Source organism: Ascaphus truei, chromosome 17, assembly GCF_040206685.1.
Source record: "Ascaphus truei isolate aAscTru1 chromosome 17, aAscTru1.hap1, whole genome shotgun sequence".
NCBI lineage: Eukaryota > Metazoa > Chordata > Amphibia > Anura > Ascaphidae > Ascaphus > Ascaphus truei.
In genome coordinates, this window is record NC_134499.1 from 16901556 (window position 1) to 16928036 (window position 26481).

General features: G+C 56.3%; 1 protein-coding gene across 2 annotated transcripts in view; it reads left to right on the plus strand.

Annotated features, from left to right (window-relative positions):
• The window catches only part of DAG1 (dystroglycan 1), a 97596-nt gene that overhangs the window by 7970 nt on the left and 63145 nt on the right, over window positions 1–26481 (plus strand). Inside the window, exons 2-3 of one of the 2 annotated variants that reach the window (XM_075574064.1) lie at window positions 15234–15459; window positions 19451–19500. The gene's annotated coding sequence lies outside the window, so the exon portion shown is untranslated. The remainder of the gene's footprint in view (window positions 1–15233; window positions 15460–19450; window positions 19501–26481) is intronic. The other variant, XM_075574065.1, reaches the window with a different exon arrangement.

Consider the following 26481-nt stretch of genomic DNA (forward strand, 5'->3'; position numbering starts at 1 on the left):
GTTGTAGTCAAAATATAAAACCAGTGGGGTCAGCCCCGGTCTCGCTGCATTCAACACCATGTTTATAATTGTGTCTATTACTCTGTATTTTATCACAGGGCATACATAAAAATGTCATGTACATCACCTTTCCTGATCGATCAATATACTGCAAAATTCTCCTGAAACTCTTATTTATTTACACATTGATAGCTGCCTGTTAATCCCCACCCCTGGGGACTACTAATTCTATAAGAGGTTAACAGCCTAAATGGGTTAAGTAGGTGGGCACACTCTGATATTGCCCCTCCAAACCCCCCACCATGTGATGTAGGATGACTGTGCAGAAGGGATTGCCACTCCCTTGTATGGCTTGTGACCCGTGATGTCACCATTGGGACTATAGCTCCACCCAATATTCTAGAAGCAGGTTCTTCAGAGTTCTGACTGGGGGGGGGGGTCCTCACTGTGAGTCCTGTAAATAGGGTTGTATGTATGTAGTAAGAAGTGTCCTCTCACCGTTTGGTGTTGTCAGTTAGGAAATGTGGCCATTAAGCAAGCACCAGCAGGAAGGGTCCAAGATTGTTCTCACTACTGATAAGGATGCTGCATGCTCTTGATAGGAGTTCTCGGCATAGTAACTCCTGAGTATGTTTGGAGCAGCCCGACCGGAAAGTCCCTAGTGCAATCCTGATCACACAGGTATGGAAGAAGTATGCAGTATACAGTAGCGGGTTACTAATTCAGCAGCTTGAAGTGTATTCCTGATGAGTCCCATCCGATATATTGCATTAATAAATCTTCTTATTCACGTCCCGCCTGCCCCTACCCAGCACCATGAACAGGTACGAGAGACTGAGCAATGCCATGTATATAGTCAATCTGACGTAAACTCTAAGGCTGCGTCCATAGACACTGCAGCCGTGCGGAGGCGCGCGGAGGCTGAGGGAAAGCAGGTGCTTTCCCTGTCCTTAGTACGCGCGCCGTCCGGGGGCGTGTCTATGGGCGGGCCAGTGACATCACGGGCGAACTCATTGGGCGAACCGCTCACGTGACCGCCCTATCGTGCGAGAAATCAGTTTTGACTGATTTCACGCACATCGCGCGCCCCCTCTCGTGCGCACGCACCCCCATGGTGTATAGACGCGATCACTGCCTTTAGGCTGTCTGATGCGTGCGGACGCGTTCGAGTGGTCTGCCCCTGTAAGGACGCGGCCTAAGGCTGCGCTTATAGTAATGGCAGGGAGACCAAAATCGCTGTAGTCAGTGGATTTTGTGATACACAGCGACGGCCGCATCACGTGACTGGTGGCCAGCCAATCACATCTCCCTCTTGCCTTTTGTGCCTTCCCCCTTGCTGACGTCACAATATCAAACTATTCGAGTGCAACTTTCGCTCTAGCCACGGCGGCGTGTGACCTCACGCGGGCACGAGCACGCCACCAATACTATAAGCGCAGCCTACGTAAGTAGCAGACTGGCAATTCCGGTGACAGTACAGTGAAGGGGTTAACAGTGACGGTACAGTATCGTGACTGGGGTAGTTACATGCAGTTGTGATTCACATCTCCGTTCTCAGTGACACTCAGTGACCCCGGCATATTTCCTTGGCTCCCATGTTATGCTGCATCACAGACACACTGCGCATTCCTACGGCTTTTACGGCAGCTTAAACATTAACTACAGACACAGAAACCCCCCCAGGCCGAAACTGTACCTGAGCTCGCCTGGTTCCAGAGCGGGAGTGGCCAACTCTAGTCCTCCAGGGCCACCAATAGGTCAAGTTTTAACAATATCCCTGCTTCAGCACAGGTGGCTCAATCAGTGGCTCAGTCATTGACTGAGCCAATGATTGAGCCACCTGTGCTGAAGCAGGGATCTTCTGAAAACCTGACCTGTCGGTGACCCTTGAGGACTAGAGTTCGCCACCCTTGTTCTAGAGCATTACCTTCAAATGTGAGGGTGTGTGTGTAACTACAGACTGCGTGCTGCCTCCTCCCCGGCACTGCGTGCTGCCTCCTCCCCGGCACTGCGTGCTGCCTCCTCCCCGGCACTGCGTGCTGCCTCCTCCCCGGCACTGCGTGCTGCCTCCTCCCCGGCACTGCGTGCTGCCTCCTCCCCGGCACAGCGTGCTGCCTCCTCCCTGGCACTGCGTGCTGCCTCCTCCCCGGCACTGCGTGCTGCCTCCTCCCCGGCACTGCGTGCTGCCTCCTCCCCGGCACTGCGTGCTGCCTCCTCCCCGGCACTGCGTGCTGCCTCCTCCCCGGCACTGCGTGCTGCCTCCTCCCCGGCACTGCGTGCTGCCTCCTCCCCGGCACTGCGTGCTGCCTCCTCCCCGGCACAGCGTGCTGCCTCCTCCCCGGCACTGCGTGCTGCCTCCTCCCCGGCACTGCGTGCTGCCTCCTCCCCGGCACTGCGTGCTGCCTCCTCCCCGGCACTGCGTGCTGCCTCCTCCCCGGCACTGCGTGCTGCCTCCTCCCCGGCACTGCGTGCTGCCTCCTGCCCGGCACTGCGTGCTGCCTCCTCCCCGGCACTGCGTGCTGCCTCCTCCCCGGCACTGCGTGCTGCCTCCTCCCCGGCACTGCGTGCTGCCTCCTCCCCGGCACAGCGTGCTGCCTACTCCCCGGCACTGCGTGCTGCCTACTCCCCGGCACTGCGTGCTGCCTCCTCCCTGGCACTGCGTGCTGCCTCCTCCCCGGCACTGCGTGCTGCCTCCTCCCCGGCACTGCGTGCTGCCTCCTGCCCGGCACTGCGTGCTGCCTCCTGCCCGGCACTGCGTGCTGCCTCCTCCCCGGCACTGCGTGCTGCCTCCTCCCCGGCACTGCGTGCTGCCTCCTCCCCGGCACTGCGTGCTGCCTCCTCCCCGGCACTGCGTGCTGCCTCCTCCCCGGCACTGCGTGCTGCCTCCTCCCCGGCACTGCGTGCTGCCTCCTGCCCGGCACTGCGTGCTGCCTCCTGCCCGGCACTGCGTGCTGCCTCCTCCCCGGCACTGCGTGCTGCCTCCTCCCCGGCACAGCGTGCTGCCTCCTCCCCGGCACTGCGTGCTGCCTCCTCCCCGGCACTGCGTGCTGCCTCCTCCCCGGCACTGCGTGCTGCCTCCTGCCCGGCACTGCGTGCTGCCTCCTCCCCGGCACTGCGTGCTGCCTCCTCCCCGGCACTGCGTGCTGCCTCCTCCCCGGCACTGCGTGCTGCCTCCTCCCCGGCACTGCGTGCTGCCTCCTCCCCGGCACTGCGTGCTGCCTCCTCCCCGGCACAGCGTGCTGCCTCCTCCCCGGCACAGCGTGCTGCCTCCTCCCCGGCACAGCGTGCTGCCTCCTCCGCGGCACTGCGTGCTGCCTCCTCCCCGGCACTGCGTGCTGCCTCCTCCCCGGCACAGCGTGCTGCCTCCTCCCCGGCACAGCGTGCTGCCTCCTCCCCGGCACTGCGTGCTGCCTCCTCCCCGGCACTGCGTGCTGCCTCCTCCCCGGCACTGCGTGCTGCCTCCTCCCCGGCACTGCGTGCTGCCTCCTCCCCGGCACTGCGTGCTGCCTCCTCCCCGGCACTGCGTGCTGCCTCCTCCCCGGCACTGCGTGCTGCCTCCTCCCCGGCACTGCGTGCTGCCTCCTCCCCGGCACTGCGTGCTGCCTCCTCCCCGGCACTGCGTGCTGCCTCCTCCCCGGCACTGCGTGCTGCCTCCTCCCCGGCACTGCGTGCTGCCTCCTCCCCGGCACTGCGTGCTGCCTCCTCCCCGGCACTGCGTGCTGCCTCCTCCCCGGCACTGCGTGCTGCCTCCTCCCCGGCACTGCGTGCTGCCTCCTCCCCGGCACTGCGTGCTGCCTCCTCCCCGGCACAGCGTGCTGCCTCCTCCCCGGCACAGCGTGCTGCCTCCTCCCCGGCACTGCGTGCTGCCTCCTCCCCGGCACTGCGTGCTGCCTCCTGCCCGGCACTGCGTGCTGCCTCCTCCCCGGCACTGCGTGCTGCCTCCTCCCCGGCACTGCGTGCTGCCTCCTCCCCGGCACAGCGTGCTGCCTCCTCCCCGGCACAGCGTGCTGCCTCCTCCCCGGCACTGCGTGCTGCCTCCTCCCCGGCACTGCGTGCTGCCTCCTCCCCGGCACTGCGTGCTGCCTCCTCCCCGGCACTGCGTGCTGCCTCCTCCCCGGCACTGCGTGCTGCCTCCTCCCCGGCACTGCGTGCTGCCTCCTCCCCGGCACTGCGTGCTGCCTCCTGCCCGGCACTGCGTGCTGCCTCCTCCCCGGCACTGCGTGCTGCCTCCTCCCCGGCACTGCTGTCCCTCCTCCCCGGCACAGCGTGCTGCCTCCTCCCTGGCACTGCTGTCCCTCCTCCCCGGCACTGCGTGCTGTCTCCTCCCTGGTACTGCGTGCTGCCTCCTCCCCGGCACTGCGTGCTGCCTCCTCCCCGGCACAGCGTGCTGCCTCCTCCCTGGCACTGCTGTCCCTCCTCCCCGGCACTGCGTGCTGCCTCCTCCCTGGTACTGCGTGCTGCCTCCTCCCCGGCACTGCGTGCTGCCTCCTCCCCGGCACTGCGTGCTGCCTCCTCCCCGGCACTGCGTGCTGCCTCCTCCCCGGCACTGCGTGCTGCCTCCTCCCTGGCACTGCGTGCTGCCTCCTCCCCGGCACTGCGTGCTGCCTCCTTCCCGGCACTGCGTGCTGCCTCCTCCCCGGCACTGCGTGCTGCCTCCTCCCCGGCACTGCGTGCTGCCTCCTCCCCGGCACTGCGTGCTGCCTCCTCCCCGGCACTGCGTGCTGCCTCCTCCCCGGCACAGCGTGCTTCCTCCTCCCCGGCACTGCGTGCTGCCTCCTCCCCGGCACTGCGTGCTGCCTCCTCCCCGGCACTGCGTGCTGCCTCCTCCCCGGCACTGCGTGCTGCCTCCTCCCCGGCACTGCTGTGCTGCCTCCTCCCCGGCACTGCGTGCTGCCTCCTCCCCGGCACTGCGTGCTGCCTCCTCCCCGGCACTGCGTGCTGCCTCCTCCCCGGCACAGCGTGCTTCCTCCTCCCCGGCACTGCGTGCTGCCTCCTCCCCGGCACTGCGTGCTGCCTCCTCCCCGGCACTGCGTGCTGCCTCCTCCCCGGCACTGCGTGCTGCCTCCTCCCCGGCACTGCGTGCTGCCTCCTCCCCGGCACTGCTGTGCTGCCTCCTCCCCGGCACTGCGTGCTGCCTCCTCCCCGGCACTGCGTGCTGCCTCCTCCCCGGCACTGCGTGCTGCCTCCTCCCCGGCACTGCGTGCTGCCTCCTCCCCGGCACTGCGTGCTGCCTCCTCCCCGGCACTGCGTGCTGCCTCCTCCCCGGCACTGCGTGCTGCCTCCTCCCCGGCACTGCGTGCTGCCTCCTCCCCGGCACTGCGTGCTGCCTCCTCCCCGGCACTGCGTGCTGCCTCCTCCCCGGCACAGCGTGCTGCCTCCTCCCCGGCACAGCGTGCTGCCTCCTCCCCGGCACAGCGTGCTGCCTCCTCCCCGGCACAGCGTGCTGCCTCCTCCGCGGCACTGCGTGCTGCCTCCTCCCCGGCACTGCGTGCTGCCTCCTCCCCGCCACTGCGTGCTGCCTCCTCCCCGGCACAGCGTGCTGCCTCCTCCCCGGCACAGCGTGCTGCCTCCTCCCCGGCACAGCGTGCTGCCTCCTCCCCGGCACTGCGTGCTGCCTCCTCCCCGGCACTGCGTGCTGCCTCCTCCCCGGCACTGCGTGCTGCCTCCTCCCCGGCACTGCGTGCTGCCTCCTCCCCCGGCACTGCGTGCTGCCTCCTCCCCGGCACTGCGTGCTGCCTCCTCCCCGGCACTGCGTGCTGCCTCCTCCCCGGCACTGCGTGCTGCCTCCTCCCCCCGGCACTGCGTGCTGCCTCCTCCCCGGCACTGCGTGCTGCCTCCTCCCCGGCACTGCGTGCTGCCTCCTCCCCGGCACTGCGTGCTGCCTCCTCCCCGGCACTGCGTGCTGCCTCCTCCCCGGCACTGCGTGCTGCCTCCTCCCCGGCACTGCGTGCTGCCTCCTCCCCGGCACTGCGTGCTGCCTCCTCCCCGGCACTGCGTGCTGCCTCCTCCCCGGCACTGCGTGCTGCCTCCTCCCCCGGCACTGCGTGCTGCCTCCTCCCCGGCACTGCGTGCTGCCTCCTCCCCGGCACTGCGTGCTGCCTCCTCCCCGGCACTGCGTGCTGCCTCCTCCCCGGCACTGCGTGCTGCCTCCTCCCCGGCACTGCGTGCTGCCTCCTCCCCGGCACTGCGTGCTGCCCTCTCCCCGGCACTGCTGCTGCCCTCCTCCCCGGCACTGCGTGCTGCCTCCTCTCCTCGGCCCTCCCTGGTACTGCGTGCTGCCTCCTCCCCGGCACTGCGTGCTGCCTCCTCCCCGGCACTGCGTGCTGCCTCCTCCCTGGCACTGCGTGCTGCCCTCCTCCCCGGCACTGCGTGCTGCCTCCTCCCTGGTACTGCGTGCTGCCTCCTCCCCGGCACTGCGTGCTGCCTCCTCCCCGGCACTGCGTGCTGCCTCCTCCCCGGCACTGCGTGCTGCCTCCTCCCCGGCACTGCGTGCTGCCTCCTCCCTGGCACTGCGTGCTGCCTCCTTCCCGGCACTGCGTGCTGCCTCCTCCCCGGCACTGCGTGCTGCCTCCTCTCCCCGGCACTGCGTGCTGCCTCCTCCCCGGGCACTGCGTGCTGCCTCCTCCCCGGCACTGCGTGCTGCCTCCTCCCCGGCACTGCGTGCTGCCTCCTCCCCGGCACTGCGTGCTGCCGTCCTCCCTGGCACTGCGTGCTGCCGTCCTTCCCGGCACGTGCGTGCTGCCCCCCGGCACTGCGTGCTTCCTCCTCCCCGGCACTGCGTGCTGCCTCCTCCCTGGCACTGCGTGCTGCCTCCTCCCCGGCACTGCGTGCTGCCTCCTCCCCGGCACAGCGTGCTGCCTCCTCCCTGGTACTGCGTGCTGCCTCCTCCCCGGCACTGCGTGCTGCCTCCTCCCCGGCACTGCGTGCTGCCTCCTCCCCGGCACTGCTGTGCTGCCTCCTCCCCGGCACTGTGTGCTGCCTCCTCCCCGGCACTGCGTGCTGCCTCCTCCCTGGCACTGCCTCCTCCCTCCTCCCCGGCACTGCGTGCTGCCTCCTCCCCGGCACTGCGTGCTGCCTCCTCCCCGGCACAGCGTGCTGCCTCCTCCCTGGCACTGCGTGCTGCCTCCTCCCCGGCACTGCGTGCTGCCTCCTCCCCGGCACAGCGTGCTGCCTCCTCCCCGGCACAGCGTGCTGCCTCCTCCCCGGCACAGCGTGCTGCCTCCTCCCCGGCACTGCGTGCTGCCTCCTCCCCGGCACTGCGTGCTGCCTCCTCCCTGCCACTGCGTGCTGCCTCCTCCCCGGCACTGCGTGCTGCCTCCTCCCCGCCACTGCGTGCTGCCTCCTCCCCGGCACTGCGTGCTGCCTCCTCCCCGGCACTGCGTGCTGCCTCCTCCCCGGCACTGCGTGCTGCCTCCTCCCCGGCACTGCGTGCTGCCTCCTCCCCGGCACTGCGTGCTGCCTCCTCCCCGGCACTGCGTGCTGCCTCCTCCCCGGCACTGCGTGCTGCCTCCTCCCCGGCACAGCGTGCTGCCTCCTCCCCGGCACTGCGTGCTGCCTCCTCCCCGGCACTGCGTGCTGCCTCCTCCCCGGCACAGCGTGCTGCCTCCTCCCCGGCACTGCGTGCTGCCTCCTCCCCGGCACAGCGTGCTGCCTCCTCCCCGGCACAGCGTGCTGCCTCCTCCCCGGCACTGCGTGCTGCCTCCTCCCTGGCACTGCCTCCTCCCTCCTCCCTCCTCCCCGGCACTGCGTGCTGCCTCCTCCCTGGCACTGCCTCCTCCCTCCTCCCTGGCACTGCGTGCTGCCTCCTCCCTGGCACTGTGTGCTGCCTCCTCCCCGGCACTGCGTGCTGCCTCCTCCCTGGCACTGCCTCCTCCCTCCTCCCTCCTCCCTGGCACTGCGTGCTGCCTCCTCCCCGGCACTGCGTGCTGCCTCCTCCCCGGCACTGCGTGCTGCCTCCTCCCCGGCACTGCGTGCTGCCTCCTCCCCGGCACTGCGTGCTGCCTCCTCCCCGGCACTGCGTGCTGCCTCCTCCCCGGCACTGCGTGCTGCCTCCTCCCCGGCACTGCGTGCTGCCTCCTCCCCGGCACAGCGTGCTGCCTCCTCCCCGGCACTGCGTGCTGCCTCCTCCCCGGCACTGCGTGCTGCCTCCTCCCCGGCACTGCGTGCTGCCTCCTCCCCGGCACAGCGTGCTGCCTCCTCCCCGGCACTGCGTGCTGCCTCCTCCCCGGCACTGCGTGCTGCCTCCTCCCCGGCACTGCGTGCTGCCTCCTCCCCGGCACTGCGTGCTGCCTCCTCCCCGGCACTGCGTGCTGCCTCCTCCCTGGTACTGCGTGCTGCCTCCTCCCCGGCACTGCGTGCTGCCTCCTCCCCGGCACTGCGTGCTGCCTCCTCCCTGGCACTGCGTGCTGCCTCCTCCCCGGCACAGCGTGCTGCCTCCTCCCCGGCACTGCGTGCTGCCTCCTCCCCGGCACTGCGTGCTGCCTCCTCCCTGGCACTGCGTGCTGCCTCCTCCCCGGCACTGCGTGCTGCCTCCTCCCTGGCACTGCGTGCTGCCTCCTCCCTGGCACTGCGTGCTGCCTCCTCCCTGGCACTGCGTGCTGCCTCCTCCCCGGCACTGCGTGCTGCCTCCTCCCCGGCACTGCGTGCTGCCTCCTCCCCGGCACTGCGTGCTGCCTCCTCCCCATGCCTCCTCCCTGGCACTGCGTGCTGCCTCCTCCCTGGCACTGCCTGCTGCCTCCTCCCTGGCACTGCCTGCTGCCTCCTCCCTGGCACTGCGTGCTGCCTCCTCCCTGGCACTGCCTCCTCCCTGGCACTGCTGTCCCTCCTCCCTGGCACTGCGTGCTGCCTCCTCCCTGGCACTGCTGTCCCTCCTCCCTGGCACTGCTGTCCCTCCTCCCTGGCACTGCGTGCTGCCTCCTCCCTGGCACTGCGTGCTGCCTCCTCCCTGGCACTGCTGTGCCTCCTCCCTGGCACTGCGTGCTGCCTCCTCCCTGGCACTGCTGTGCCTCCTCCCTGGCACTGCGTGCTGCCTCCTCTCTGGCACTGCTGTGCCTCCTCCCTAGCACTGCGTGCTGCCTCCTCCCTGGCACTGCTGTGCCTCCTCCCTGGCACTGCATGCTGCCTCCTCCCTGGCACTGCTGTGCCTCCTCCCTGGCACTGCGTGCTGCCTCCTCCCTGGCACTGCTGTGCCTCCTCCCTGGCACTGCGTGCTGCCTCCTCCCTGGCACTGCTGTCCCTCCTCCCTGGCACAGCGTGCTGCCTCCTCCCTGGCCCTGCTGTGCCTCCTCCCTGGCACTGCTGTGCCTCCTCCCCGGCACTGCTGTGCCTCCTCCCTGGCCCTGCTGTGCCTCCTCCCTGGCCCTGCTGTGCCTCCTCCCCGGCACTGCTGCAGTTAATGTTTATATCGGGATAGCAATCAGTTACAGATTGCTTATCATTCTATATGGGACGCTGAGGAGATAGCTTGTTGCACATTAACTTAGAAAATGATCCCTGCATGAGTCCAGACACACAAGGGCCTATTTATCTAGGGACAGACATGCCCTTTCTTGTCATCCCTGCTTATCATGTGCCTCGTATCAGCAGTACTGTACTTTGCTCCCATTTCCCCCTTTTTGTGCACCAGATACTGCTCGCCAAATTCCGAATCTCACTCTGCCAACAAATCTGCCCAGGATGTAGACGGCATCTACTCATCAGCCCAAGGCTGCGGCCCCGCTGCCTGCGCGGCACACGCGTCTGCGAGGCTGGCGGCGCGTGCAGCCGAGTCCCCCGGTCCCATTGTGGGGCGGCTCTTGTCCCTGCAGCGTCCGCCACAGCGGGCGCTGCAGTAGCCAGCGGAGACCTGGCCTAACACAGGGGTGGCCAACTCCAGTCCTCAAGGGCCACCAACAGGATAGGTTTGAAGAATATCCCTGCTTCAGCACAGGTGGCTCAGTCATTGCGCCACCTGTGGCGCACCTGTGAGCCACCTGTGCTGAAGCAGGGATATCCCTAATACCTGGCCTGTTGGTGGCCCTTGGGGTGCGGAATTGACCACCCCCTGGTCTAACAGGTCTGCGTCAAATTTAAGAAACTTGATTAAGAAGTTAATTAAAAGTGACGCGGGCGTTAAAGCAAATGTGTCAGGCTGTGCGTGGCACAGCTAGCCTGAGCTTTGTGAACACACCCCACACCATGTAACACACAGTCCCACTTCGCTAAGTACAGGCGGGCCCCACTAATACGGCGGGTTCCGTTCTGAGGACCCGCCGTAATGTGAAAATCGCCAGAAAGTGGAACCGGCGATTTTTGTTAGGTGCGCATGCGCAAAACCGGAAATGCGCCGCTCTGCGCATGCGCGACAGAAGGAAACCCCTCCATTCCGCGCATGCGCCACCCCTGGCCGGCCCGTTCTGCACATGTGCGGACATGGCAGCCCCCTTCTCGGCACCGCCGTATCGCCGAGAAGCGGAGCGTCGAGAAGCGGGGCCCTGCTGTATGTACAGTAGGGGCAAGATATTAAAAAAAGAATAGCAGTCATCAATGTAACATATTATATCTCCTGTTTTACCCCCTTGGACCAAAGTGATCTAATGACGGGGATATGTTAATTGCCCAAATGCAGCTCCCTGTGAAATGTGAGATTAGGATGTAAAAGTGATTACTAATAGAGAGCAAGTGGGATTAGAGCTCATTTTAATGCACCTACAGTACCTCTCCCGCCCGCAGATTCCCGATGCTGGACACGTGCTGCATCATTAGTAGCACGTCCCAACCCACCACAATGTTGTCATTTTAGCAGTTGCACAACTCCGAGCGCAAGCACAGAAATGGATCAATGTCATAAACTAACACGGGGGCGACCGACTCCAGTCAGCAAGGGCCACCAACAGGTCAGGTTTTCAGCATATCTCTGCTTCGGCACAGGTGGCTCAATCAGTGGCTCAGTCGAAAGACTGAGCCACTGATTGAGCCACCTGTGCTGAAGCAGCCACTGATTGAGCCACCTGTGCTGAAGCAGGGATATCCTGAAAAGCTGGCCTGTTGGTGACCCTTGAGGACTGGAGTTGGCCTCCCCTGATCTAAGACCTCCCGGCTTGTGTTGTATCAGAATAGGCAACTACATGGTACAAGGCTACTTGTAGTTCTGCTGACCTGTCCTTAGATTGGATACGCCTATTTGACACTTCCCAGCACCCGTTCTACCTTCTCTCTCTCTCTCTCTACACATAAATATATTCTCTCTCTTCTCAGCCTGGTCATGCACCGCTGGGCACAAGAAAGCAGTTTCTGGAGGCCGACCCCAGCGATCGTCCCTTAATAAAGGAGGCTAATGCTTTGTGTATACACTTTTTGCATCGCTGTTCCAAATCAATTTCCAATTCGTTTGTCCCCCAGGAGGAGCGGAGAGAGGGGCAACAAGGAAATGTCACAGGATTGTGACTTCTAAAATAATTTGCTCTGGTGCTGACCCCGTGGGGAGCCGTGGAAAGACTTCTTGCATCTTTTTAGCGCTTAACTCTTGCTGGAAGGTCTTGCATGACTATTACTTTGCATTAAAGCACCACAGGTCCGTCGGGCACTTGAAAGGGTTAACTGTGTTTCTTCTATACAACTATAAATAAAACATTTGCAAAATGTATCCAAAGAGCTTGCAATCTAATGTATGGCTCTAGATAAATAGACTTGGTCAAGCTTGTGTCCAGCCAATGGCTGCGGCCAGGCAGGGAGCGAGCTGGTGCTTGTGCGTGGTGACATCACGAGCTCTGCTCGGCCGGGAGATTTGTGGACAGCTAGGTACGCGCGCGGGGGCCTTTTGGGGGGGGGGGCGCGGCCATGATGTCACGGAGCTGGTTCGCCCTCATTGGGTCGAACTGCTCACGTGACACGCCAGCGAGCGGCAAATTCAAATGTACTTGCTTTGGCAAGCAGTTAAGATCCGTGGAGGCGCTCGCTAACACTGGCCACACACATTGCAGCAATGTGTTTCATCTCAGCGAGCGTGAGCGCCCGCTCAGCGTCACCCTGGTCGAGGCCTTAGACCGCGATTATATTGACAGCGACTGCGCGCACAAAAGACCTCTTCTCTATGAGGCCGCCCATTGAGCGCGCGAGCTATGAAGCGCGACTGCGCGCGCGATTCTCAAGAAGCTACAAACAATTTTGTCTTTGCCAAACGACGGCCGGGTCACGTGCGCGGTCCAGCCAATGAGGGCGAACCGCTCACGTGACGTCACAGCCACGCCTCAGCGTCACCTCGGACCTCAGTGCAGGTTTCGCGCAGGCGTGCGTGACGTCACGCGTGCACGTGGCCACTACTGTATAAACGCGGCCTAACTCTTCTATTCTACTGCCGTGTCACATGACCTTTAAAGCAGCAATTATCAGTATGCACATTTTTCGTTACAGAACCGTGCTTTTTTTTAGCTCCGTTGGCCCTCCGGTTCCCAAGATAATTGCCTTATGGGCCAATGTTTCTAGTCCCATTTGGGAAATCAATATGGCTGCCAACCAAGCTCCTTTCCCACTGGCCAATAGGAATCCGCCATGTCATCAGAACATGACATTACAGCTTCCTGTTGGACAACACCAGCCATCATTGATTTTACCTTCATTTTTTCAGCAGACATAAATGTTTCAGAAACCGGAGGACTCGCCAGTTCTGAATATAAATAAATAAAAAATCCAGAGATGCGGGCATGGCAGCTTTAACACAATAGTGATATTCTGTCCGTTCCCTCTGTGGGTTTCAAATGTACCATAAGCAATCCACGTTCTGGAAATATGCTACGCTGTTCTGCAGGTGACTTTTTTTGTAATGCACACAGCTCGTGTAAACTCAGAACCCAAATCCACCACATCATATATATTGTGCCAAAAAGAGCACTACTGGGATTGTGACCTCATGTACAGAACAAAAGACAAAAAGGCCCAGTGCTACATCTAACTCGACATATTCTATCGTTAAATACTTATCTGGATGTCTTGTCATAAGCGAGGGTCATTTAGTTCTGTTCTGGACCAAGCACACCCTGATGGATGCGTAGGGACAGGCAGGATAACTCAATCCCATATACCAGGCAAGGGAACCTTCTTACTCGCTGAAGTGGTTATTTGGGGCAACAAAATACAAATAAAAAGGGGGAAAAAGTACTGAGGGAACACTGGGACATGAGAGCAATAGAGAGGGAGGGGAGCTATGGGGGAAGTGGGATAAATGCAAGATATAGGGATAGGTAAAAATCAGTCACTTTACCAGGATAGGAGAGATGTCTGCTCAGGATGGCTGCTGGTACTAAGAGAGCGCATGCTGGTCTGGGCTGATGGGAAGTTAACTGGGACAATACCACCTGGCAAGGGGAGGGGGAGCAGTCCATCCTGGTAAAAAGGCAGGGGGGTTGCCAAGGCAACGGGCTGAAGCCAGGAAACCCACAAAGGGTCGCAACATTGTTGCAACAGCTAGGCTGGCAGCCTGAAGCCAGAGAAAACACAATCCTGTTCCAGGACAAGTTCAATTGTTTGGCCAATATGCATGACATGGGGGATTTGGGCTCTGAATGTCCAGGGGCCTGTGGGCGTTTGTTAATTTCAGTTGCTAAAGCATCTTGGAGGTTAGTGACCCCTCCTCCCTGTTTCCAAGCGCACTCATTCCATCCCTTCTAATTGCAGCTCTTGCTTAGCATCTGTAACTGATCAGTCTATTAAAGACAGCCCTCGCTCCATTATACAGGCTATGAGAGCTTTCTGCAGTGTAAGGCTGCGGTCCCAGTAATGTCTGTGACACGCGCGTCCCGGCGGGGGGGGGGGGCGGCGCGTGTCACAGCGCTAACCGCGATCTGCGGTCTGTGAGGAGAGGAGAATCTTGCGACGGGAGGGGGCGTGGTCGGGGATTTGCGGGGGCGTGGCCATTACGTCACGCGGCTGGTTCGCCCTCATTGGGTGAACCGCCGGTGGGGGCGTGGCCACGCCTCCATCGCTAGGAGTAAACTCAATTTTATTGAGTTGGGAAAAACCCTGCCGCACGGCGCGGCTGCACCTTCTGCGTGACGGCGCGTACTGGGCCCAGCCCCCTTGAGGGGCGGTGCTTACACGCACAGCGCACGCCGCGCCGTGCTCACAGGCTGTACTGGGACCGCAGCCTTAGGTCCTAAGGATGGGCCACACCATGACATGGGTGTAAGCTTAAATTACTTTGGCCAAAGAATTGATCTAAATGACCCATTGCTTATGAGAAGATATACGGATAAGTATTTAACTATATAATATGGTAAGTCGGATGTGGCACTGGCGCCTTTTTGTCTTTTGACCTTTATTCTACACTGCTAGAGAAAACAACTAAAAGTGTCCCAAATGCACAGACATACTCTCTCATCCCAGGTAATAAAGGCAGGATGCCCCTTGCTTAAGTAAGGCTGAGTACATAGAAGGCACGTCTGTGCTGAGCCGTGCGGACGCTCCGCGCTGAGCCCCTGCATCCTCCATGAGGATGTCTTTAGAGGGGGCTCACGCGAGCGTCCGCAGGCGTGCTAAGGCGCTGGATTTTTCAGCCGACAGCCAAACTGTTTTTCAGAGCGCTGTCGGCTGAAAACATCCAATCAGCACGGAGCAGCGTCAGCATCACGGCGCCGTGACGTTGACGTCGGTGCGTCGCCGGCGATTGGCCCAGCGACGTCACTGCCCCGCCTCCCTCAGTCTCCCCCCGCCTCCCGATCGCGCCCTGGGCATGAAATCGCGCAGATTTCAGCAGGCGAGCCTCAGCCCTGCTACCCCCTCTATGGCCCCAGCCTAAAGTGGCAGTAATAGGTTGGGTGGTGGAAGGCAACAGCTGTGATTATGAGCGATGCCAACAAGGGCTTCGTGTCTGTTCTCTACGTCCCAATAATTGAAGGGACCTTCATTGATGCTATGGTGAGACAATGCTAAGCAACAGAACAGCTACATCACTAAGTCCTTCCCTTCCACCCTCCTTGTGATCTCCGCTGGTTTGCTCGCCACCAAACCATACCTTCCCCTCCATCTTTTTATCTACCTTGGTACTGCTGATTTCCTTGTCTGCATATAACCCTTCAACAGTCCCATATGGAATTCCATTTGGCCTACAGGCTATCCCCCTTGGATTGCCTTTTATCTAAGTGACGGAAGTATCAGAGACTGGTAAATATGGGGTCATACTCAGTACTACTTTTTTTTCCTGCTTGTTCATTTCCACTGTCTCTTATTTGCTAGCAATATGCTCTCCTTTATCACAATAGGTGCCGAAGGCAGAGAAAAGCAGGAGATGTTCAGTGGTGTATAAAGATGCTTTGGGAAACAAATACAAACCGAGGTACACTTAGCTCCTCAGCACGGCTCCCATGAGAATCCTACATGGCCAACCGTCCACAGACTGTAGGATGCCTGCTAGAGGGGAACTGATTGGACGGCTGATGGGACTGGAAAGCGACGCACGGAAACAGAGGGATCTGGCGCCGGTGACGGGTAAGAGAGGTTCCGAGCTGCAATGGCAGGGCAACGTCTCACCCTCTCTGACGTTTGGGTAATGCGAGACGTGGTCACGTAAGGCAGTGACCCTAATTCTCAGCAGAGAGCCGTGAGGGTAATATCTCCTGAATAGGCTGAACTGGGGCCGGGGCTCCTCACACCTTTCATTAATGGTATAATTATAATGGGATTATAGAAATTGGCAGGCAGATAATGGCTATTTGGGGACGCCAGCTTTAGTTTTGGATCCATAATAAGCATGTAAGTTTGTGGATGCGGTGAGGTTTTCTCACCGCTAATTAGGGTATATAGCAAGCACGGCTTCATTAATTTGCTCTATATTCATCCACCACTGCTGGAAAAGCTTAACGATTCCTGTGTTGTGCTCATATCACACTCAGGCCCAGATCCACTAAACGGTGCTACACTTTAGCACGCTTTCACGTTCATATGGATGGGATATTTTCAATATGAAAGTTGCATTGGAAGGGATCTCCTGATTCTGGACTTTATAACATATGAAGATTTGTTTCTGAGTGCCTTTTTTTTTTTTTAAATAGATTTTTTTTTTACGCAGGGGGTCTTCGGAGCTGAACCCTATTAATTTCAGCTTTGGGGACCCCCTGCTTCCGGAGATACTTGCTTCTGTAGTAGGTGCCGGTAGCCGCTTCAGCCGAGCACTCTGGGCTCTAAAGTTTAAAGCTCCCGCGTCACGCAAGCCAATAAGAAGCCGCACATGATGGCGTCGTGGCTTCCTATTGGCCCGTAGGACACAGGAGCTTTGAAACGCCGCCATTATGTGAACCCGGGTAGCAGAACTGCTACTGTCGCCCTCTACAGAGGTAAGTATCTCTGGGAGAGAGGGTTCCCCGGAGCCGAAATGAATAGGGTTCAGGTACGGAGACCCTCTGCTTCAATCCCGGATAAATAAAATAAATAAAGAGCTTGGATTGGACCCAAATCTAGCAGGATACAGGGGGTGGATGCTGTCCTGGGACAGGATTATTTATTTCTGTTCCCCCCTTTGCAGCTCTCTCACAGCTTTCTATATTTCAGTTGCCTGCTTCTCTGCTCTGAAAACACACCGTGCCTGTGTAACTGACACATTTTAGTTCCATTCCCCTTTCCACACAGCCTGCAGCTGGTTGCCCTGGCAACCTACCAATTCTCCTAGCTGAGATTGGGTCATTCCACCCCCCCCCCCCTGCCCTTGCTGACAAGTTAGTTTGGTCCTGAGACTATTCCTGTCTCCCAGGAACCCCTCACTTCCTTTTCCATCCAAGCAGGCTGAGTGAGTACAACTATTCTCCCCTACTTCCTCGCAAAAGCAATTAGTTTGACCTTCCCTTGATACAAAAGCACCCTCACACAGAGAAGCACTCTGTCACCACTCGTAACACCTACAAGCACCCTTTATTTTGCTGTGACATTCTCAATAAAGTTAAGAATATACTAAAGGACTTGGTGTGCTTTCAAAGAGGGATGAGTCCAGCTATCTGACCTTACTTATATCCTGCATATAACCCTGTGGCTGCAGAATAGATGTTATGAATCAAGGCAACTTGGTAGCATACTTCATGCAAATTGCGTCATTTTAACCCTGCGTCTCTTTGCATTCCCGGTGCATCCAGGTCTCTGCTCGACGTTTTGCGCCGTGTATATCAGTTTGCAGTTCTGGGACATTCAATAAATAGAGCTTGAGATGAATTATATGACACACAGATTATAATGAGATTTATCCGTTCAATGTCTCTCTGTCGTCTTTTATCTCGTATTTGTATATATATATAAAAAATATATATATCTGGCAAGTCCGCAGTGGTGTAAACTTCTCTGGAAAATTATTTTGCGTCACACATTGGAAACTTTATTACATTTCAAAAACAAAAATCAAATACAAAATTGAGTTCTGCATCAAAACAACACCATGTGGTGCTCAAATAATAATAACTTTATTTCATACTAGCTGATATACCCGGCGTTGCCCGGAGACAGGGAGGGAGGTGAGTTGGAGCGCCGGGGAGGGAGGGAGGTGAGTTGGAGTGCCGGGGAGGGAGGTGAGTTGGAGCGCCGGGGAGGGTGGTGAGTTGGAGCGCCGGGGAGGGAGGGAGGTGAGTTGGAGCGCCGGGGAGGGAGGTGAGTTGGAGCGCCGGGGAGGGAGGTGAGTTGGAGCGCCGGGGAGGGAGGTGAGTTGAAGCGCCAGGGAGGGAGGTGAGTGAGTATGATGGGGAGGGGTGTGTGTGGCCGAGGGGGAAGACAGTGGCAGTTGGATGACGTCAGACCCACCAATCTGATTGGCCAGAGGCTGAGGACCAATCAGATTCACCGCAGATAGCACTAACCTTTCGATTTTATATATTAAAATAGCACTTTTATCGCAATGTGACTCAAAGCGCTTCCCAGTATAGTGCACAGTATGCAGCCAGCACATAGGATTGTTACAGACATAGTCCTTGCCCTGCAGAGCTTACAATCTATGTTTTTGGTGTCTAAGGCTGCGGACATGGTGCTGCAGCCCGTGCGGAGACGCGCCATAGTACTCGGACGGTGGGGGATTTCCTAGTGACGTCACGGAGCTGAGGGCGAACCGCTCACGTGACCGCCCTGTTGCGTGAGAAATCTATTTTAACTGATTTCTCGCACACCGCGCGCCCCCTCCTGCCTCCGCGGGCACGCCGCATGTACGCAAACACTGCCTCAAGGCAGTCTGTTCGCTTATCGTGCGGACGCGTCGGCGCGGTCTGAGGTACCATGGACGCAGCCTAAGGCACAGAGAGATAAAGTGACTTGCCCAAGGTCAATAGGAGCTGACACTGGGAATTGAACCAGGTTCCCCCTGGTCCCATCGTTGCTTGTAGAGTCTGTGTCGTTACTCACTGAGCCGCTCCCTGGCACATTCTGTAGGTAGTTTAACCTTTTCGGCATAGGATGGGCTAAGTGCAAAAGGTATTAAGTACGTGTAAAATGTGCCGGCAGCGTTTGAGACTCCAGTCCATATGATCCAGCACTATTCCCGATGGATATAACAGATAGCTTGGTAAAACAGAAGCTGTGTCTTCAGACCTTGTGAAAAGTCACACACAAACTCCAAGCCCTAGATCCATCATTGTGTATTTGCGTCTCCTTCTGCTTTCCTCACTGCTACATTCTCCAGGAAGGTGTGATTCTCACACCACCTCCTCCCCTGGGAGACCAGGGCTCACTGGGCGTAGCTTTGTAATGAGACCCGCGTGCGTGCGGCGTCCAGCAGTGTCTGCCTGAGTGTTTGTGTATGGAGGGCACATACTGCGATGGATTAGCATGAGGACCTCAGAAAACCCTACTGTACGGGGGCATACGACCTTAGTGACTAATAAACGCCCTGTTAGGCTGGGTCCCGAAGGCACCCTGTGGGATGCGGTGTACTGTATATAAAAATTCAAGTCCAACTTTCTGTGTCCAGATGCTTGTCACATCTTTATGGCACATGTCGACGTGATATGCTCCAGAAGTTATTGTTTAAAAGTTGGCAGCTATGTTGAAACCGTGCAGTGCCATACTGTGCTGAGGCGACTTGCGATGTTTCCAAAACTTCTGAAAACCCCCAAGAAAAGCAGCTGGGACTGTGTCATAGTGTCACAGTGTCATAGTGTCACAGTCACACTAGTAGATCCATGTTATTAAAGAAACTTGTGATGGATTTTTGCTTCACACTGGAACTGGTTGATGTGTAATGCTCAGTACCACTCATTTTCATTGTTCCAGACCTGCCACTTGCCTTCTTTAGAGAAGAAAATGATTTGATGAGAATAAAATCTGTTATCTTGTACAATAAACCTTTTTAACGTTGGGTATGAGAGGGCACCCATTTCCCCATATTATGCGGCCATAGATTCGAACGCAGTGCCACTGCTTTTTCATGCAATTCATCTGTTGCAAGGAGGGGGTTGTTGGGGTTCTACGATCACCCGCTGTATTTATATACTAATATACCGTTCATTTTCTATAGGTACGGTATGGATACTTGATGTGTGAGCAGGAAGCACCTCTCAGCCAAAGGTAAGTTTCCTGTACACTCAGCTAACTGGGACTTGATGACCAATCAGAAGTCTGCAGTTTATGTAACATACAACCTTATCCAGCGGGAAGCCATTGTAAAAGCAGCCGCCGAATATTCATATGATGTGCTTTCTCTTCAAGCACGTTCCCTTGAAGGGGAAGCAGTGCAGATACAATATGTAGTATGCATGTCTGCCTATGTATTTCTTTAGCATAAAGAGTAAAGGTTCATTACAGGCATACCCCGGTTTAAGGACACTCACTTTAAGTACACTCGCGAGTAAGGACATATCGCCCAATAGGCAAACAGCAGCTCGCGCATGCGCCTGTCAGCACGTCCTGAACAGCAATACCGACTCCCTACCTGTACCGAAGCTGTGCGCAAGCGGGGAGACTATAGAGCCTGTTACAAACGCGTTATTTACATCAGTTATGCACGTATAGGACGATTGCAGTACTGTACATGCATCAATAAGTGGGAAAAAGGTAGTGTTTCACTTCTAGAATTCCCTCCTACTCTCTCTGTACGTTCTCCCTACCTACCAATTAGATTGTAAGCTCCTTGGAGCAGGGACTCCTCTTCCTTAATGTTACTTTTATGTCTGAAGCACTTATTCCCATGACCTGATTTATATTATTTGTTAGTTACATGATATGTATTACTACTGTGAAGCACTATGTACATTTATGGCGCTATATAAATAAAGACATACAATACAATACAATTAAGTACATTTTCGCTTTACATACATTGCGTACGTTAATGCGGGGTATGCCTGTGTTACATAGTTACATACATGCTCCGGTCCCATTGCGTACGTTAATGCGGGGTATGCCTGTGTTACATAGTTACATACATGCTCCGGTCCCATTGCGCATGTTAATGCGGGGTATGCCTGAGTTACATAGTTACATACATGCTCCGCTCCCATTGCGTATGTTAATGCGGGGTATGCCTGTATATATGCGTATGTTAATGCGGGGTATGCCTGTGTTACATAGTTACATACATGCTCCGCTCCCATTGCGTACGTTAATGCGGGGTATGCCTGTGTTACATAGTTACATACATGCTCCGCTCCCATTGCGTACGTTAATGCGGGGTATGCCTGTGTTACATAGTTACATACATGCTCCGCTCCCATTGCGTACGTTAATGCGGGGTATGCCTGTATATATGCGTACGTTAATGCGGGGTATGCCTGTACTGAGAGTTCTACCTTCTAACCCTGATTTATAAGCCACACAGCCACAAAGGCTGCTTACTGTATCTAATGTGTCCCACGGGCTTTGCTAGGTGTCCTTTCTTGGGGTCAGGATAGAGAATTCTGGCTTGGTGCTGATTGGCTGCCGTACACGCCTTTTGTATTATCCTTCCTTGGAATGAACGTAAGAAGCATAATCGGCCTGGGAGAGATCTGCTTTCTGTCACCGCCTTACTACACTGATCTTACAGTGGCTGCTGTCCCCACCCGTGACAGGGCAGAAGGTCACCAAACCGCCTCTTACCCTGTAAGAACTGTAGGACCCAGTCACACAACGCTGTTATTAAAGAGGCTATCCAAGCTGGACATTTTCTTTTTTTATACATAGGATTGAAGCAGGGGGTCTCCTGAGCTGAACCCCATTCATTTTAGCTCCGGTGACCCCCTGCTTCTGGGGGTGCTGGTAGCTGCTCTGCTTGGCTACCAGGTATCCCATAATGGCGGCGTTTCAAAGCTCCCGCACCCTGCGGGCCAATAGGAGGCTGTGACATCATCCAGTGCATCTTCCTATTGGCCCGTGTGACGCGGGAGCTTTAAATGTGCAGGAGGACCTGGTATCAAGGGACCACTCAGATATCCTAGTGTAAAGTTATCCAATTAAGAAATAATCTTTATTAGTATTATAATTAAAATAAAAAGGGGTATGTATGAAGATCACGGCGTGTGTAGCGGTGGTTAAGGTCAGTGCAACAGCAAATAAATCAGTGCTAAGCCAAGATAAAGACAGACATATTTGCCTGGCTTAATAATTGGCCATCGAGCAATGTAATGCTATGTAAGGCACTCTAATGATAGAGCTGTTCTATATGGTATATTGGCCTGGCTCAGTAATAGGCCATAAGGCAATATAATGCTATATTAGGCACTCTGTTAATAGAGCTTTTCAAAATAGCATATTAATCACCCCAAAACTACCTCCATGGGTAGACAATACTGACCCTTGTAGTCCAATGCTGGTGCTTCACCTGTACTGCACTTAAGTTAAAAGAGTGGGGGGTTATTCTTCAATAGATATAATTTTTAGTCTCTTGACCATATAACCTGATGTTTAAAAAGTGAAGTTTGGGGGTCTCAAGTCCCTAGTTCACTATGACTCAGTGCGTTAGTACTAGCCCATAGAGTGACTGATCAGGACACACGTACACGGGCTGTATCTGTAATCTATACCTCAATAGTAAGCTGGATGCTAGATATAATATGTTGTGGGTCTAACTGTGGGATAAAGTCTGTAGTGGTAGCTCCTAACGTAAGGACCGACCGGGAAGGTGACAACTCACCGTTGATACTGCAACATACAAATAAACAGACTCCCCACTGACTTGTGGTAGGAGGTACAGTAGTGTCAATACCAGGATACAAAGTATATGCGTAACTAGCCACAGTTACGTGTACTCATTTGTGCAGCCGCTGCGGGAACCAGGAAGTGTTTGTTTCTCCAATAGCGGTCATGTGAAATAGCCGCACGCAGACCGCACTGACAGGTAAGTGTATGCACTATCCGCAGAGAGCATGTATATATCCATGAAGATATCCATGTATGTGTATGATGTGTATGTTTCCAGAATTTAAGGTATTACGACAAAGGTGGCGAACTCCAGTCCTCATGGGCCACCAACAGGTCAGGTTTTAAGGATATCCCTGCTTCAGCACGGGTGGCTCAATCAGAATGACTGAGGCACCTATGCTGAAGCAGAGATATACTGACCTGTTGGTAGGGTTGCCAGGTGTCCAGTATTGAACTGGACTGTCCTGTATTTGGACACTCTGTTCAGTAAAAAATTAGAGGTAATACTGGACATGTGTGTGACCGGTATTACCTCTCCGGACATAGTGACCTGACCGGCTTGGGGGGCCGCGGGATTTCCCCGAGCAGGGAGAGAGCAGGGCTGTTGCTAGGGGTCTGGGCAGCTTCCTCCATCCTGATTGGCTGCTGCTGGGTAATGCTGCCAATCAGTTGGAGGTGTCAGAAGCCTGAGGGTGGGGCCAAGGAGAGGAGGGAACAGCATGGAGCAGAGAGAGGGGTGTGTGTGTGTGAGTGTCTCGAGCACGTCGCACCTTTCGCCATTGTGTCCAGTATTTTTGGAGACGCCACCTGGCAACCCTACCCGTTGGTGACCCCTGAGGACTGGAGTTGGACACCCCTGTGCTTTAATGCAGGTGAATGATTCATTCCAGGTCACCGAGGAAGGGGAAATCCAGTTCTTTTGTTTGTGAATCCCAACAAATGCGGGTTTCATTTCGCTGAGGTGTATGAGGGTACCGCTTTATAATAAGAGTGACACTGCACAGGCAGGAAAAGCTGGCAGAAAACAATGTCATCCCATCCCGTACCCAGCACTGACATCGGAGAAGAAAGACGCAATTAAAACAGAGCAAGTGTCCCCTGTGTGAGGCAGTACAGCTGTTGTGTGCATTGTGCGGTTCCCATCCCTCCCTCATGCTTGCAGAGGCTGTATAACACACACACACACACCAAGACCCAACCGCCCGACAGCTGTGGAATGCTGACCTGGGAGAGAGAGGGCGTCGTACTTGCTTTAATTGTACAACGTGGCAATATGTTGCCATATTTGCAGCGATGGTGCAGAGTATAACAGTAAGCAGACCGCATGAAATATTAATGATTCTCTTGAGAGTTCTGGCACAAAACCGATGCGAGTTACAGCGCTCTTCTCAGGCTTCTTAGAGTGTGTGTCATTAACGTCTTATCATGGGGAAGTAGAAAGGGTCCTGTCACTCCGCTTTAATTATTCGCCCGGCGAGGTGCGCTCGCTTCGTACTCTGGGGTCACCTGCCAGGGCCGGCTGCCAGGAAGCCATGATCTGGAATCCCGGCACGGAGTCCAAACCTCGCAACTGGCTGGGGTTCCAAGATATTTACTAAGCGGTGCTATGCTAGGAAACACCTTCCAGCGCTAGGAGACGCCATTCAAGTAAAATAGCGCTGCTTAGTAAATCTGTGCCAGAGTGCATGAAGAATTCATTCTGCTGTGCACAAGGTGTAACTCTCCGGTCCCCTCTCCTTAATTACCACCAGGACAGCTGTCGCACCACAAGGACACATCAAACGGAAGGACGTGTTTATACCGGAAAAACGCGCGCGGCGCCAAAACAAGTAGCATAAATGCAGTTAAAGTGCTCGTAGCGATGGTGACGGTCGCGGCGTGCCGTTCTGCAAAGCGGACGGCTGGGGAGGAGACATCCAGGTGTGTCTTTCTCTGGCGACGGCCGTGTCACGTGAGCGGTTCAGCCAATGAGGGCGAACCGCTCACGGCCGTGCCTGCACCACGCTTCCAAGCCTCCTCTGCTCTGTCTCCCCGGTATTACCAAGATTCTGCTCGGCGGCGGCACAGGGTGACATCACAGGATAAGGTTTGGGGGTTTACTGCCTCTGAGAGTCCCAAGACTCAAGTTTGACGTCTAAAAGAAGTACAATTTCCATACCGGCTTATTTTAATAGCACTAGCACGGGAGTGGCCAGCCCTGTCCTCAAGGGGCGCCAACAGGGCCGGTTTTTAGAATAGCCCTGCTTCAGCATAGGGGGCACAGCCATCTGTGCTGAAGCGGGGTTATCCTTAAACCCTGACCGGTTGGTGGCCCTTGAGGACTGGCGTTGGCCGCCCCAGCTGTAGCAGATTAAGAAAGGGTCATTATTCCCAGGCTCGGAGATCTCTAGTTGCTCGGGACTTTGAACATTAGGACTTTGAGATGTTTCCAAAAAAAGCTGACGCATTGCGTTACATAAGCGGTTTGAATTCACAAGACACCATAAACCCTGCGAAACGTTTAAAATCCTAAATAAACCTGCTTGACTATTGACTTACCTTGATTGATTAGGTTGGCATGTACACAATGTATTATTGTCCTTAATGGCTAGCTTGACTGCTAATGCAGATGGAGTTACATTGTATCTTATGTGCATATCGGAATTTATAGGTAATTGGAACCTGTGGAAGTGATTGAACTAATGGCTAATATACTAACGTTCTTGTAATCTCCTCTATTGTTGGCAAACATATTCTTATAGTATATATTATTTTATTATTATATACTATATAAGTAGAGTATTCTTATATTTTTAGATAGACGTGTGTGCCTCTGTGCTGGGGACGTCTTAATTGTATTCAGATTAGCAAAAGGAGGAGTGTTTAGGCAAATATAGAATTCTCATCCCAGCTGCATGACATATATATATATATATATATATATACAGTGTTCGACAAATCACCCAAAAATCTACTCGCCCAACCAAAAAATCTACTCGCCACCTAGTCCCGCCCCCAACCCCGCCCCTAGTCCTGCCCCCAACCCTAGCCCCGCCTCCAACACTGCTTTAAAATAAAATATATTAATAAAATACATTTAATAAATTCCTAGTCAGAACATTCATTTTTGACATAAATGTATTTATTGTATTACATTATACTACAATTAGTCCTTGTTACGTGTGTGTGTGTAAATGTCGGATCTAGAAATAAAAGCCAGGTGTGAATGACTAGTTTCCTGAACCCCTTAACCAGTTTCTGGACGTCCCCGCTTCACAATATCTAAAGCAGCAATCCCGCCTGGGATCTTACCTGATCCGCAGTCCCTCAATGTCCAGGTACCCTCATTCCCGCGATGTTATACATTGGAGGGAATGTGTTCCTTAACTGTCTTCTGGGTTAGGGGGGATTCCGATGTCTTCCGTGTGAAGCTTGAGTCAGATCTGGAAGAAAGCTGTATAGGTTATTTCGGTGTAGTATAGGGCTGTTAAGATATATAGGGTAAATAAGATATCCAGATCGAGAGTGTAAGAGAGAGAGAGTGTAAGAGAGAGAGAGTGTGGGAGAGAGAGAGTGTGGGAGAGAGAGAGAGAGTGTGAGAGAGAGAGAGTGTGAGAGAGAGAGAGTGTGGGAGAGAGAGAGTGTGGGAGAGAGAGAGAGTGTGGGAGAGAGAGGGTGTGGGAGAGAGAGAGAGTGTGGGAGAGAGAGAGAGTGTGGGAGAGAGAGAGTGTGGGAGAGAGAGAGAGAGTGTGGGGGGAGAGAGAGAGAGTGTGTGGGGGAGAGAGAGAGAGTGTGGGAGAGACGCAGAGGGGAGAGAGGGTGGGTGAAACACACACAGAGGGTGGGTGATACACAGAGAGAGAGGGTGGGTGACTGACTGGGTGGGTGACTGACTGGGTGGGTGACTGACTGGGTGGGTGACTGACTGGGTGGGTGGGTGACTGACTGGGTGGGTGACTGACTGACTGGGTGTGTGACTGACTGGGTGGGTGGGTGGGTGGGTGGGTGACTCACTGACTGGGTGGGTGACTGACTGACTGGGTGGGTGACTGACAGACTAGGTGCATGACTGACTGGGTGGGTGACTGACAGGGTGGGTGGGTGACTGACTGACTGGGTGACTGACTGACTGAATTACTGGGTGGGTGACTGACTGGATGGGTGACTGACTGGGTGGGTGGGTGACTGACTGGGTGGGTGACTGACTGGGTGGGTGACTGACTGGGTGGGTGACTGGGTGGGTGGGTGACTGGGTGGGTGGGTGACTGACTGGGTGGGTGGGTGACTGACTGGGTGGGTGGGTGACTGACTGGGTGGGTGACTGACTGGGCGGGTGACTGACTGACTGACTGGGCGGGTGACTGACTGACTGGGCGGGTGACTGACTGACTGGGCGGGTGACTGACTGACTGGGCGGGTGACTTACTGACTGGGCGGGTGACTTACTGACTG